The sequence below is a fragment of the Podarcis erhardii genome (genome assembly GCF_964252035.2).
Source record: "Podarcis erhardii genome assembly, chromosome: 10".
Lineage (NCBI taxonomy): Eukaryota > Metazoa > Chordata > Lepidosauria > Squamata > Lacertidae > Podarcis > Podarcis erhardii.
Window position 1 is genome coordinate 44,337,253 of NC_138500.1, and position 13,762 is coordinate 44,351,014.

Consider the following 13,762-nt stretch of genomic DNA (forward strand, 5'->3'; position numbering starts at 1 on the left):
TTTAGATGTCATATGCATACATGAGCATGATAACCAGTCCTTAGCTTTGATTTGTTTTTCGCAGCAATTAGCCCACCTTCAACCTCTCCTTCTTTCCTCCTCTCTCAGAATTCAACTAATTCCGGTGGAGTGTCATGTCCAGGACAATCTACTGCCTCACGTTCACATGGCTCAATTAATGAGCAGAATTTTTCAGAAATATCTACTATACCCTGCTACAGTATTAGGCCTTTACAAGAAAGGATGTGTGTGTTAGAAACTGGGTTTCTAAGGCTGCAATTCTGTACACACATGCCAGGGAATAAGGCCCATTGAGCTCAGTGGTGGGCAGAGGCAGAGGCAAATGTTCACAGGGAAATGGAACATAAATTCACCTTTGTGCAGGAGACTAGTTTCTGTACACAGAGAGACACTTCTCTGTCCTCAATTCAGGCAAGGAAGCATCATTTTCACAGGTCAGTGACATATCCCAGCCAGGCTAAAACAGTGGGGAGAAGCATGGCCAGAAGCAGGCATGGCCAGGGAGAGGATCTGGCCTGGGGAGAGTCCTAAGGGCCAGATAGAAAAATCTGGAGGGTTGCATTTTGCTCCATGGCCTGAGGTTGCCCAGCCCTGCTTCAACCACTGCACCAGACTGACTTCTAAAGCATGCAGATATTGTTCCCCTCAAGAACAAGCCCCACTGAAATGACTGATAGCCCATCCGAACTCAGAGTATTAAGCGTATATTGCAGCCTTTGGAACATAGGAGCCAACTCCTAGGGGCCAAAGTTCCTTCGCCCCCCTCCCAAAAAATATTTAAGGGGGCCAGGGCCCCCAAAGTTGATGGGCTTTGCCATTCAAATAGTGTGTGTGTGCCGTGTCATGTGAGCTTACTGTTCCATCCCCCCAAATATTTTATTCAAGTTGGCACCCCTGCTTTGGAATATTGCTCTTTGACAAAATGCTCATATAAAAAACCCGAGATTTTGATTACCAGAAGTCCTTCTGATATGAAGAATTTGCCTTATTTTCATACCTGAATATTTTATTCACATGCAGAACCACTTATCTTCTCCTGCTAGTTCATGTCATGACGCCTACTCTCTTCCTTTCCTATTTGCCTGTGTATGGCTACCCATTCAAAGTCCTTGATACTTAGGCATTTTGTATAACCTTGAATAGCGCAAGCAATTTCAGGACCATTCATCAGCAGGGGTCTTTTTTGTTGCCATCCTGCAAAAGTTGTTTTGGCAGCTGAACACGTTGTTGTGGAGCTGGGAGAGACTTTATAATAAGCAACCTCAACTGAATGGATTGATTTGAAATATTCATTTTCGTTCTGTTTGGGACAAACTGAAACACATGGCAGGTGCTAGCATCTGAACTGCAGGAGTTCCATTGTTAATGAGATTAAAACACTGACATCCAGTAGGAAATTATCACGGACCAGTGTAGATGTAGAAAATGCTGAATGACACTACTCATGTAACACCATTCATTACCGTTAAGAGACTAACATTCTGGGGGCAATCATTTGGTTTTCTGAAAGATGCTTCCAATTTCTGTCTGTCTCTCTGTTGGGCAAACAAATATTTTACTTAATCAATACATTTACAGGGATGGGCAGCCAATTCCCCCATTCTGTGAGTGCAAGGTTTTTCCCCTCCATCCATCCCTCTGGGTGCAGGCCACACAGTCCCCAAATCTTCTCTGGGGGTTGAGGGAACTGCAGTAACAGATTTAGGAGGTTCATGAAGAGGACAGAGAGTGTGGAGGTTCCATTGCACATGGGCAAATCCTTGCACCGATAGAACAAGAAATTTAATGCTACATTGGATACACGCAGTTACTGCCCAGGACTAAGTGGCTCTGCAGGACAGATAAAAAACACCTCCAGTGCTATTTATGACAAAGGGGTCATTGGCTGCCCTGGTGGCAACTTGTATGTCCCAGCTCTCACTGTAGGGAGATGGTTACACTTATTTTTTCTGCCAAAATATTTACGGTAATGCTCAAATTGAGTATGATACATAAGCAAAACAGGGTTCAGAAGCACAACAGGTGTTGTGCAGGGCTAAGCAAGCAACATGTTCCCTCGACTGCCAATATATGGGGCTGGCACACTTTCAGTGCAGCGAGTGGGACTGTGCTTTGGGCAAGCAAATGGGCAAGGCTTCTGGAGGGCTGGACCTGAACTGTCTGCACAGTCATCTCTGTGATCTAGCAGTGGCGTAGCGTGGGGGGTGCCAGGGGTGCCGGCCGCACTGGGCGCAACATGGGCGGGGGGTGCACTCGCACTAGCAGCGCTCTGCCCCTACTAAAATCCACGGGTTAGGGAGCCCGCGCTCGCTCGGCTTGGCGAGGAGGTCGCGGAAGGGGGAGAGCGAAGCCTTCTGCCGCAGGCAAAAAAAGGAGAGGAAGCCGGGCGGGCGGGCGGGCTGGCTGGCTGGCTGGCGGGGGTCTGGCTGCGCCTGCTGCTGCCGTTGCCGCTGCTGCCAGGCTTTGACAGCTTGGCGAAGCGGAGGGAGAGGAGCTTTATGGTAATTGCGGCTCTCTCTCCACTGGCCGCCTGGGTAGTGAGCCGAGCCGAGCAGGGAGTCTGGCGAGGGGGCGGGAAGAGACTTTCCCCCCTTTTTTCCACCTCGCCTGGTCAAAAAGGAGAGCGGAGTCTCCTCAGGGCGCCCTCAGGCAGGGCAGGGCAGGGCAGGGCAGGGCAAGGCAAGCAGAGCGAGGAGGGGAGAGAGAGGGGAAGGGGGGGGGAAGCAGCCAGGAAACGCCGCGGTGTGGAGGGGGAATCAATTAAGAAGAGAAAGCGAAAAGCCTTGGAGAAAGGGAAAAAAGGAAAGAAAAGAGGCAGCTCCAGGAGAGCGCGGGGGAAAGAGAAGCCTCGCTGCTGCTGCTTGGGAGAGTAAATTACTGTACTTGCCTTGCCCCGGGTTAGGGGGTGCAAATTACTTGCCTTGCCCCGGGTTAGGGGGCGCAAATTACTTGCCTTGCCCCGGGTGCTGATAACCCACGCTACGCCGCTGGATCTAGCCTATGAATGAGGCGACTGGGACAGCTCTGAGCCAGAGTGAGTGGCAAAAACATCCCAAGAGGATGAGGTGGGGCAGGCTTTGGCAGCATTCACACACATCCTTTCTCACTTTCACCTCTGTTGCTTTAGACCTCCCCCCATGTATGTATATGCTTGTGTTGGAGTAGAAGCAAATTGAACAAAGAGGCTACTGAAAGCACAAAGGAAGCTGATGACTCTCTCTCTCTGTCTTCATATATATATATATATATATATATATATATATATATATATATATATATATCTCCTTAGAAATCAGGTTTATTGTTCTGAGAATACAATTACAATAATTCCAGGATATGGGGTGGGGTGGGGGGAATGTTCTCCCAAGTAAGACTACTTGATAACAAATGCTGGAAATTATCTGAAATGTTTCCTGATAAGGCACTTTAGGGATGCTTGCGGAATCCAATTTCCATGAATTCCAGTGCAAACTGACCCTGATCTGCGGCTTCCGTTCTTATGTGAGAATGTGAATATAATTATCCTTCAGATTTCACACTTCTCTGAATTCTACAATGCTGTTCTCATCTCCTAAATGCATTTATAAATGCAAATTTTGTGATAAAATACCTACATACTTATTTTGTTATAAAATATGTATTAAAATATTTTATGCAGGTTTTTTTTAAAAAAAAAAAATAGTGTAATGTTAAAACAGGTCAGAACAGACTTATGAATGAGTACATATGAAATAGGCATGAATCACTGATCGAGTGCTGTGTCCGTCTCTAGTTGGTATAAGTTTGGGCATCCACTCAACTATGTTCTCGTGTTGCTTCCTACAGCATAACAATCTTTGAAGTAGAAAATAGACTACAAAATGCTTCCTTTCCTCCAATTTAGACGTCTGAGCCACAAAAGGTGATAGGTTTTTATTACAAATTCTGATGATATGCCAAAGAAAGCTCTCTGTGCGGACGTGGTTCTGAAGAGCTCTGCAATTAAGGAGCAGTTCAACATAAGCTATTACAATTGTGAGGCTGTAAGACGACAAGAAGAGTGTTGGCAGTATTCTCCTAGCAATCATTACAGCCAGAGCAAAAGAAAGGAAAAGCTGTAAAGTGAATAGCTAGTGAACACGATAATGAACATAGCTGGGGAGCGTGTCACATTCCATTGTATGCATCCTTGAAGGTCTCTCTTCTTGGAACATGCCTTCTTCACACAGAGATTCAGAGAGCAGATGCATTTTTAATGTGGTTGCATCTTATATCCCCAAACGCAGATTTCACTCTTCTGTCATGGTTCATCGTACCTGGACTTTATGGCTACCTATTGCGTTTTCAGAGGTTTTTGAATGCCGGCAATTGGAGCAAATTTCTATAAACCTGAACCTACTGGTTCATCTTCCCTGAGCTACTGCTAAAGATGAATGCACCTTTTAATGTTTTCCATTTTATGGTTATGGCAAAGTTAATTTCATTTAATGAAATCCAACAGCTAGAGTTATTCACCAAGATTACAGCTGTGTACCTTATCTTCCTCTCCTCTTTTTAATGAAGGGCTTCTTCTTCCTAACTGCTAATACAGTCTAATGATATGAGAGAAAGGGAGAGAGAGATCCTTCTTGAAAGTTTTCCCCGTTTGTTTATATTCCTTGCCTCTGTAACTGTTCACCAGTTTAATAGTCAGTGATGTTCCTACCCCTTCCTTACTCTTGTTAAATCTCTCTCTCTCTCTCTCCCCCCCCCCCATCATTTGTCTTAGGCTGCGAGGCTCAGATGTTTCATATGCCTGAATTGCTGAAAGGTTACTATTAGCTAAGTGGATATGCACATATTTAGGAGGCATTTCGGGATAACCATGCTTGGATGTTGTGTACTGCTGCATTTTACAGCATCTGCAGGAATTATTTCTGGATTTTCCCTGAAACACATCAGATAATGGAGATAATAAACAGGCACATGGAATGGGATGAACAAATCCCACAAACTCTATTTGAAGAAAGTGAGGTGTTCCAGTCCTTTGCAGTTTGGTGGTAGAACTGACCGCTGCTTTGTCCATGAGTTGATACATGCTACACCACCATTCTTATTCCTCCAGATAGTTAAGAGAGAAAAGGCAACCTCTTCTTTCCTTTCTTGGCCTATTCTTGAGCCTAGCAATGAAACAAGCCTCATATTACTGACAGCTGCTTTACACATAGAAAGCAGAGGTTCGTTTTCTCCCTTCTAAGAATTGCATGGAGAATCTGTATGTAAACTGAGATATACATGGATACAGCCAAAAAAGTCACTTGTAATTTTTATTATTATTATTATTATTATTATTATTATTATTATTATTATTATTATTACTTATACCCCACCCATCTGGCCAGGCCTCCCCAGCCACTCTGGGTGGCTCCCAACAGAATATTAAAAACACGACAAAACATCAAACATTAAAAAAATTCCCTGCCTTCAGGGCTGCCTTCAGATGTCTTCTAAAAGTCAGACAGTTAATGGTAGGGAAGGGCAAACAGCTGCAATCACATTCCACTGGTGATCTACCATAAGTGCTGAATCCCAGTTCTCTTCCAAACGCCACTCACTTCCTTGGAAATTGACACACTTCCTATGCATCCATACACACAGTCACTATCATCAATTTGGTAAAGATCGGTGAACCGCTGCCTTTCACATTATGAATCGGACGGCAATTATGTGTCACCTGAGAATGCTAAAACAAAATTACTTTTTTTTAGAGCCCAAAATTGGCTCACAATTTTTATTATGCACGTGTGATTCCTTTCCAGGGAACACACACATCTGGACACTGTCTGATGGGGCAAGGAAAGGTATCTCAGTTGCTGGAACAACTGAGCAACATTCCCTTCCCATTGTGCATGACAACACCTTGAATGGTTGCCAATGTGTGTTTAAAATCCTGGAGCGGAGAGTGATGCTTTGTCATGTTATGTGCTAGAAGGCACCCAAGAGGAGGAACTGAGTTCCTAGGTATAAGCAGAACCAGATCTAGGTTGGTAAGAATGTGGGGGTTTGGACAGTGGTAGTAATTGATGCAGAGAGTGAAATTGTGAAAACTAGGGTTTGTGACAGGAAGAGAGGGCTGGTGTTTGAGTAAGAGGGAGGAAAAGTTTTCTGTTTCGTAGGGTCGTTGTTGTCCACTGTTTGTGCCTGCCTTCAAGGTGAGATAGTTTCAAAATTATTTTCCATTTTTAAAAAGTTCAAGATGGTTTCAACACCCAACAAATGTTTATCAACACACTAGTAACCCCATGGAATGCCTGCTCCAAGGAGGCAGGCAAATCATAACAATGAACACCCACACAGAGGCACTTCATATTCGTAATTACAATTAAAAGACCATTTTTCTAGAGGCAAGGGTGACTGCTGCGAATTGCATTTATATAATGTGAGCTCAGTAAAGTCACGTTGCAAGCTATAGTTTCAAACTTTAAAAAAATAAATAACTGCAATTGTTTGTACCCTCTTAATGATACCTTCTGCAAAGAAGCAAAGAGTGGCATTCTAAGTGATGGCTTGCACCCTCAGTGATGAAATTCCTTTCCACACGGGACTTATCAAAACCCAAGCTTTGGGCATCTTTGAGGGATTTCAAGAGAGCTCATTATTCGGGCTGACTTCAGGATAAAGAGGATGCTGTGCTTCTTTCTATTTCTTTGTGATTACTTTTAGTTTTCCTGTTTGTGTACCTTGGAGCTGAGCAAAAACAGAATCATCTTCTTCTTCTTTGGCGATCACTCGTAGCCGAGTAAGATTGTCTTCCATGAACATGGTTTTAACAATGAGTCCATAAGTGTCTGTGGAGGCCAATTCTGGATCCACACGTCCTTCCACAGCGGGGACATAGGTTTCCGGGTGGGAGTCGATCACGGTGTGGATTTGCCAAGCGTGCCTTCCTCCTAGCATGTTTCTTCCTTGCTTCCTGAGTTCGTGTCTTCAAGGTCCATGACACCTTTGGTAAAGTCTGGTCTCCAATTGGAGCACTTGCAGGCAAGTGTTTCCCAATTGTTGGTGTTTATACTACTTTTTTTAGATTTGCCTTGAGACAGTCTTTAAACCTCTTTTGTTGACCACCAGCATTATGCTTTCCATTTTTAAGTTTGGAATAGAGTAGTTGCTTTGGAAGATGATCATTAGGCATCTGCACAACATGACCAGTCCAACAAAGTTGATGTTGAAGAGTCATTGCTTCAACACTGGTGATCTTTGCTTCTTCCAGTACACTGATATTAGTTTGCTTGTCTTCCTAAGTGATGTGTAATTTTTTTTGGAGACACCATTGATTGAATCTTTCAAGGAGTTGGAGATGGCGTTTATAACTGGCCCATGTTTCACAAGCATACAGTAAGGCTGGTAGTACAATAGCTTTGTAAACAAGCATTTTGGTTTCCCTGCAAATGTCCCGGTCCTCAAATACTCTCCACTTCAATCGGGAGAAAGCCGCACTTACAGAGCTCAGGCGATGCTGGATTTCGGCATCAATGTTGGCCCTTGTGGAAAGATAACTGCCTAGGTAAGAGAAGTGGTTGACATTTTCCAATGTTACACCATTGAGTTGTATTTGTGGTGCTGCAGAGGGGTTATTTTGTACTTGTTGGTGCAGCACTTTGGTTTTTTGTATGTTAGGCCAAGCTTTTCGTAAGCTTCTGCAAAGATATTTAGGATGGTTTGGAGGTCATCCTCTGAGTGTGCGCACACTACGTTGTCATCAGCATACTGAAGCTCTGTGACAGAAGTTACGGTAACCTTACTCTTTGCTTTCAGCCGACTCAGATTAAAGAGCTTTCCATCTGTTCAGTATATGATTTCTACTCCGGTGGGGAGTTTCCCTTCGACAAAGTGTAGGATCATGGCAATGAAAATAATGAATAGAGTTGCGGCAATTACACAACCCTGTTTAACACCTGATCCCACTGTGAATGTTTCACTTTGAGAGCCATTGTTATCTGCGATTGTTGCTGTCATATTATCATGGAGGAGCCGAATGATGTTTACAAATTTATCTGGGCAGCCAATTTTCAGAAGGACAGTCCACAGGGCATTACGATTTACAGTGTCAAATGCCTTAGTCAGGTCAATAAGTGCCTCAGACACAGCTCAAGCGATGCTGGATTTCAGCATCAACAAATTGAAGCTATGCCACTTTTATGCTGATCGATTGCTGCTGACCCTTTACAGGGCCTCCTTGGTTATGGTTCCCCATTTGTGGAATGCCCTCCCTGGTGAAATGCAGTTGCCTCCCTCATTGTTAGGAGTCAGGAGGATTTTTAAAACCTTTCTGCTCACCCAGGCATTTGTTGACTGAAAAATGCTGTTCCTGGCAAACTTGACATTATTTGCTGTGAGGGTATGTGACTGTTTTTAAATGATTTTAGATGTTCTTAATGCTTTTAAATGTTTTTAGATGCTTTAAATGTTTGTTGTTTGCTATCCTGGACTCCTCTGGAAGGAAGGGTGGGATAGAATTGTAAGAAATAAATAAACTATGGAAGCAAAATGCCACAATGGTTTTTACCCAATTTCAGTACAGCTCCAAGGATGAAAATTTTTATTGTGTTGGCAGCAAATGTTTTGCTTTTGAATCTAAATTTGGCAGTTGGTAATGAAGTGTAAAGGGGGGAGGGTTCAGGAGCCTTTCTTGTTTCTGCCAACTTTGGATATAACTTTAATATCTTAATGCCTAGTTAAATCTCTCTCTTAAGAAACTGAGAAAACATGCATCTGAGGGAAGGAATCAGTGCCAAACAAGTTGCTGTTCTTTCTTTCTTTTTTAAAAAAAAGAAATATTTGAAACCAGTAGAAGAAACTGGCAAAGTGACAAAGAAGCACACATATCAGAGGGGTTTTCCCCCCTCCCAGGCTTGTACTTGGTGTTGTTTATTGACAAGGATGCAAATTTGCACCACAGCGTTAAAACAAGCCTCATAAAAATATACTTTCTGTATACTATTTTATCTGCTGGCATATTGTCGCTTCAACATAAAGCATCTTGAAGAATTCCCCAAGGATATCATAAACAATGAAAACTCAAGGGATACCATATTCAAAGCTTGGGGGAGATGTTATAGGTTTATTGTTATTCTGAATACGGAAACCATCAAACGTATCAGAACTTATATCTGAAGAACTCAGAGTATGCTGCTACATTGCCAGATACTGAATGTCACAGCCAGGTGTCTCTAGTGTCCCTAGTTGTACACTGTAAAACACATCCAGTAGGATACCATGGTCAGTGGTATCAGTCAGCTGACTGACACCCCTGGTAATTAGCAGTCCTGACACTATGGCTTACAATGCACTGTGCAAGGGCCTATGCAACATCCAATAATCATTTGGCCCAATATCCTAGCAAATGTCAGTGAATCAAGAATTATATCTGGAAGCAAGAGGTGAAAACCAATTCTGGAACAAGCTGAGAGCAAGATATAAAGAATCCAGACCTAGAACACTTATTTGGGATGGTTATATCCAAGACAGAGCTGAGCTCTGTAGCTGGGGAGTCAGTCCAAAAGGACAATCAGTAAAGAATACACATCCAAAGAGAGATTAAGGTAAAATCTACACACATATAAAAAAACATCCAGAAAATGTTTTTTAAGCGTTTAAAAAACACACATTGAATTTGCCATAAGGCTCACCATCGCCACCTAGTGTTAAATTGTATATTGCACTTAAAACACATTTGAAACGTTGTATTTGAAGCTGTATACTGCAAAAAATATATATTGGTGGGGGAATAATTTGTGAGTGATATGTATGCTGATTATCTAAGTAATGTGTGGGGAAATTCCTTACTACCTTACACAATCTACAAAATGTATATATATTAACCAAAATTGTATGCTGATATGAAACCAGGGGTCGGGGTAGAAGACAGAGAGAGAGAGAGAGAGAAAGAGAGAGAGCGCATACATAGAAAGTAAACAAATGTCTTGTGTACCCTTCCCAAACTCACTCTGTGTATTAAGCATTTTTCTATAGACTCTTTCACAAAATGTCATCCTGCTAATTTCTACACTGTAAATCACTATGCCGGCTTTGATTTGGCTATATTCTATTTTGCTTGTTTTGTTTTTCTTTCTACAAGTCATGCCATTTATTGTTCCCAATGGGTATATATCACATTATGTATTTATAATGCTTTATAATGTTGCTTGTAGATATTTAATCAATATAAACGTTGGTAGCTATTGATCACGGGTTGCTTAGAGGCTCTTTCACTCTTATATCATTATAGCAATACTTCTATAAAATATGGATTGTTTACCATTGCTTGTCATTAAGCATTACCTTTTTCTTGTTCCTTTAGCTCTCAAGGAGGGGCCATCCTCTTTGGCAGGAAAGCTGGATAAACTTACTTTTCTGTGGTTTTCCATCCCACCCAATGCATGCTGCTACGAACACATTTCTAAGTATTTCTGTTTCCGTGTATCTACCACTTGCTCATGGCATTCAGGAAAGGAATCATGGGGGCTGCAGTTCTGTAAAGAGATGAGGGATAGTTCACAAATTATGCTGAGCACTGTTACAAAACCAATGGGATTGTTGTCTTAAATTATAATTCCTCTGCAAATGATTGTGCTCCCATCACCTTAGAAGCAGGCCAGAGAGATAGAAGAGTGATTGATAATGACTGAGGGAGCCCATTTTGCTCAATAAAAGCACTATAATGCTTGTAGAACGGAGGCTTCTAGCAGGCCAAAGCATCATCGGTGCTGAGGTGTGTGGCATAAATTCATACCCGTGCTCACCACGAAAGACTACTGATTACTACACATGTGTACTAATGATAGGGAGAGCTATTGCAAGATGTTATTAAGTAGACTCTTACAAGAAAAGCAGCCTGTTTAAAAGTTATCGAGTGAGGACTTCCGGTCGGCGCCAGCGTCTTAATGGCGGTCCTTGCCTTGAGCTCCGAGGCAGGACTGCTCCACGGGTTCGGGTCTGACCCGCTACGGCGAGCGGGGGACCCCTAAAATCACAGGCGCTGAAGCCTGTGAACAAGGAGATTCGGTGGGCACCTTTGCACCCCCCGGTATTGCGAAGGAGCCTTTTTAAAGGCTCCGGAGCGGCATCGGGTGTGAGTGCAGTGCTGAGGATCGCAACCCAGCTCGTGGAGCGAAGCCGCGTCGCCATTGACGGAGAGCGCCAATTCCTTCCTGAAAATTACCGATTGGCAACAAAACCTGTGAGTAGGAATTACAAAATATTTGAAAAGGACTATTTTTAAGAAGATTCGGCTGAAAACGGGAAAGGCAAAATTAAGGAAGTCAGCCTCCCGGAACTGCACGATCAACGCAGCAATGAAAAGAGCTAGCTGTATTTAAAGGGAACGTTTTATTTGAACTTTGCTAAACCCCGACATTGAAAAGACCTTCCCCCCACGGAGCGGGAGTAGGGGGGAAGGAAAATTTGGCTTAATCTAACCCGCTAGAAGAAGTAAGCTTTGAAAGGGACCGCTGCCGATACCTTTGATCAGGCTGCCTGAGCGGTGAGCGCCTAGAAACGAACTGTCAAAAAAGAGAGGACTACGGATATAAAGTAAGACTATATTTGAAACATAGTAACGGGACTTTACTTGGCAGACCCAGATTTTTAAATGGCAACAAAGTAGGACTTTGGGTTGGATTTTATCTCCTTTGGGACATTGTATGGCTATTTGCTTCCCTGTTTCTTTGTTATTCCTGCTTGGATACAATTTCCCCCTCTAGAGGATTAAAAGAAAGACTGCAGTACTGAGGCAAGAACTGGGTTTTTCCACTTGCAATCTTCCTGTGGGAACGACCTTGAGTTATGAGCACGCCACTGGATGAAATATCAACAAGAAGCAAAACAAAGCAAGCTCAAAAGCAGGCTCAGAAAAGAAGCTATGGGGGAAAAAGATAGTTTTCAAAGAGAAACTGGCTTGGAGATAACAAAAAAGGTGAAATATCTAGGGGTGAATCTAACATCTAAAAATATGAATTTGTTTAAAGACAACTATGAGAAATCTTGGTCGGAAGTGAAGAAAGATTTTGACACATGGTCTAGATTGAGATTATCCTTGTTAGGCCGAATTGCTGTTATTAAGATGAATGTATTGCCGAGATTGTTGTTTTTGTTCCAGACACTACAAATTATAGATAAGATGGATTGTTTCAAGAAGTGGCAGAAAGATATATCAAAATTTGTCTGGCAGGGCAAAAAACCCAGAATAAAATTTAAGATTTTAACTGATGCAAAAGAAAGGGGGGGTTTTGCGCTGCCGGACTTAAGACTCTATTATGAAGCAGCAGCTTTCTGCTGGCTGAAGCAATGGCTACTTCTTGAAGACACAGATATTTTAGATTTGGAAGGGTATGATAACAATTTTGGCTGGCATGCATATTTATGGTATGACAAGGCAAAGATCTATAAAGGCTTTAAAAATCATATTGTCAGGAAAGCTTTATATAATGTTTGGAATCGATATAAGGATTTGTTGGAAAATAAAACACCCAGATGGTTGTCACCAATGGAAGCTAGAGCAGTTAAAAAACTTAATATGGATTCAAATTGGCCAAAATATAGTGAAATTATAGAGTATGATGGTGAAAAAGTCAAATTACAGAGCTTTGAGAAATTAAAATCCAAAGTTCGAGACTGGTTACATTATTATCAGATAAATGAGACTTTTAAGCAGGACAAGAAATTAGGATTTCAGAAAGAGAGGTCAAAATTGGAAACAGAACTGTTAGAGACCAATATTAAGAATTTGTCTAAAATGTATAACTTGTTGCTGAAATGGAATACACAGGATGAAACAGTTAAATCAGCTATGATTAAGTGGGCACAAGATGTTGGTCATGATATTATGTTTGCTGACTGGGAGCAGTTATGGACCACAGGCCTTAAATTTACGGCATGTAGTGCCTTGAAAGAAAACATAATGAAAATGATCTATAGGTGGTACATGACTCCAGTCAAGCTTGCAAAGATATATCATTTGCCCAATAATAAATGCTGGAAATGTAATGAATGCGAAGGAACTTTCTATCATCTTTGGTGGACCTGCCCAAAGGTTAAAGCCTACTGGGAAATGATCTATAATGAAATTAAGAAAGTCCTTAAGTGGACATTTGCAAAGAAACCGGAGGCTTTTCTCTTGGGCATGGTCGGCCAATTGGTACCAAAGAAAGATAAAACCTTTTTTATGTACGCAACCACAGCAGCAAGAATTCTCCTGGCAAAGTATTGGAAGATGCAAGAATTACCTACTCTGGAAGAATGGCAGACGAAGGTGACTGAATTTATGGGACTGGCAGAGATGACCGGCAGAATCCGTGATCAAAGGAGAGAGACGGTGGAAGAAGATTGGGAAAAATTTAAACTATATCTTAAGAACTGTTGCAAAATTTCGGACTGATAAAATGTTAAGGGTCAAGAAATAAAGAACTATAGCTGTAAATAGTTAAGTTAAGAAAATTTTGAGGGAAACGAAATACTGAAAAGGAGTGAAGGATTGCTAAAAATTTCTGAAACAGGGGTGCAGTGAAGGGGAGGCGTGGGGAAGTCATGTGTTGTTTAATTGTGTGTTTTTTGGTTTTATGAAAATTAATAAAAATTATTTTTTAAAAAAAAAAAGTTATCGAGTGAATTCAGTTTACTCAAAGAAAACCACATGAAAATTTATTCACAAAGTGTGTTTCTCTTCAGTTTTCCCCTCTCATTCCAGTAACTACCCACCCAGCTGAAGAGTTTTCATCAATATGCT